General features: G+C 40.8%; 1 protein-coding gene across 2 annotated transcripts in view; it reads right to left on the bottom strand.

Moving 5' to 3' along the window:
* LOC101857113 (sex peptide receptor) overlaps positions 1–2090 on the bottom strand; it is a 162761-nt gene that overhangs the window by 51183 nt on the left and 109488 nt on the right. For both annotated transcript variants that reach the window (XM_005098263.3, XM_013082493.2), the window contains exon 3: positions 1919–1956. The gene's annotated coding sequence lies outside the window, so the exon portion shown is untranslated. The remainder of the gene's footprint in view (positions 1–1918; positions 1957–2090) is intronic.

The raw sequence follows: 2090 nt of genomic DNA, 5'->3' as shown, positions 1-2090 counted from the left end.
TCTTTCTCTCTCTCTCTCTCAGTCTCTCTCTTTATCTCTCTCTCTCCCACTCTTTCTCTCTCTATCTCCGTTTCTCTCCCTATCTTTCTGACTCTGTCTCTCTCTGTCTCTCTGTCTCTCTGTCTCTCTCTCTCTGTCTCTCTCTCTGTCTCTCTCTCTCTCCCTCTCTCTCACCCCGCTCTCTTTCTCTTTCTATCTTTGTGTACTCTAAGAACACTGCCTGACAAATACCAACAGAAGCCTGACAGGCCTTCTCATTAATCTATGTAACTAGCCGTTCGTTAACCTTTTCCCTGACATTACTCTTTATTCCACGAACAAAGAACACACCCATCACTCCTTTTTGTAACACCCTCCACCTCTCTACCCCCGCGCTGTTGTTTGTTTGTTTTTTCCGTTCGATTTCGTTCTTCTCAAAGCGTTCCTGTCTCCCCAGGCTCAAAACTTGAATCTTTCATAAAAATCGACAGCAAACTGTCTGACTCTATTACTGTTGTGTTTGTTGTGTTTGTTTGGGTCTTTGTTCGTCGTTATTGCCGTCCCTGCTGGAGCTATCTTTTTACCGTTATTATGGTTGTTCTGTTGTTACTGTTGTATCCATTGCAATCATTACCGAAATCGCACCGAGCTGACCTCACAGCCTCCCAACAGATCGGATACATGTTCGATGAGTCTTCTTTACTCATATCTTATTCCCCCTTTATCGTGAAGCATGCCAGCGTAAGGAAATACTTACTACTATCGATTTATATTATCATGTGGTCTGTGTTGTATGTTAAGGCGGAGAGGACATTGTGAGCAGAACTGTTATATAATTGACTCAGCTTTTTTTTCTAATGAGCGGCCATCATGGTCGAGCCTGCAACAGAGTAACGTATGTCTTATTTTTATAATTCTACTAAGATTTTAGAGCAAGCTCGAAGGTGAAATCAATGGTGTTTTCTGAAAGCATTTCCTCTACTGCAGTACACTGATCCTGCAAAGGGAAAGGGTGACAAGAGTTTAGGTTAGTATAACATTTAATTTTTGCTAAGACTAAAGACATTCTTAGAACTTGTTTCTGTTAGGGGTGATAGGGACAGCCTTGTTTATCCCGATTTCCGTGTGATATTCTATATAGTCGGTGGCCTAGTGGTTAGGCTTTCGGACTCGCAACCGTAAGGTCGTAGGTTCGAATCCGGTCAGGGGCCCGACACTGTGTCCTTTGGAAAGTCACTTTATACGAATTTTCATCACCTCACCCAGGTGGTAATGGGTACCACCATAGACAGCGAAAGATCTTGTCAGTTTGTTAGTGTTTGAGCGCTTAATCAGCTGCTTGCACTGTATGCTTCCCGGGAAGCTGAGAATGTTTCGGAGTGTTCTATGGTCTGCTGGGGTAATAATATAGTGTAAAGCGCATAGAGCCTGCTGTTGAGCGGGGATATGCGCTATACAAATGCTATTTATTTATCATTATTATTATTAGTCGGATCATCAGGTTTTAAGCACTATGTACACTAATTTTGATATTACTGTGTGGATCATATTGTTATAAGAATATAGACTGACACACACATAGAAACACGCTATCTCAATGTTTTCTCAAAGTTCATGTTGATTCTTATTATTCTTTTATTCATCTGTCCTGTTTAGCTAAAATGGTTATCATAAGTTCATTGATGCCCCCCTTTCGCGTTCATATTTTTGTTTGTTCGTTTTGAACTAATAACAGTAATTACAAATAACATTAATGTAACGCAAACTCCAGATCCACAGCAAGCTTTATGCACTTTTCAATCTATATTGTCCTCAATATCATAGACTGAGAGGAAAGGCAAAGAAAGAAAAGATATAGACACAATACATTAATATCGATAGCTATGGGAGCGGGCAACAAATAAAACCTCACACACAACGCACGAATAAACTCACTTACCGATACTGGCAGATACAAGACCGCCTTGTCCACCCAACCTGGGAAGAAGCAAAACAACACAGAATTACAATGATTATTATGAACATGATTTTTTGTAACTAGGGCTACTACTACAAACGTGGTGTGTGTGTGTGTGTGTGTGTGTGTGTGTGTGTGTGTGTGTGTGTGTGTG

Source organism: Aplysia californica, unplaced genomic scaffold, assembly GCF_000002075.1.
Source record: "Aplysia californica isolate F4 #8 unplaced genomic scaffold, AplCal3.0 scaffold00177, whole genome shotgun sequence".
Lineage (NCBI taxonomy): Eukaryota > Metazoa > Mollusca > Gastropoda > Aplysiida > Aplysiidae > Aplysia > Aplysia californica.
The sequence above is the reverse complement of the archived record's forward strand: the minus strand, read 5'-3'. Positions and strand labels throughout refer to the sequence as shown.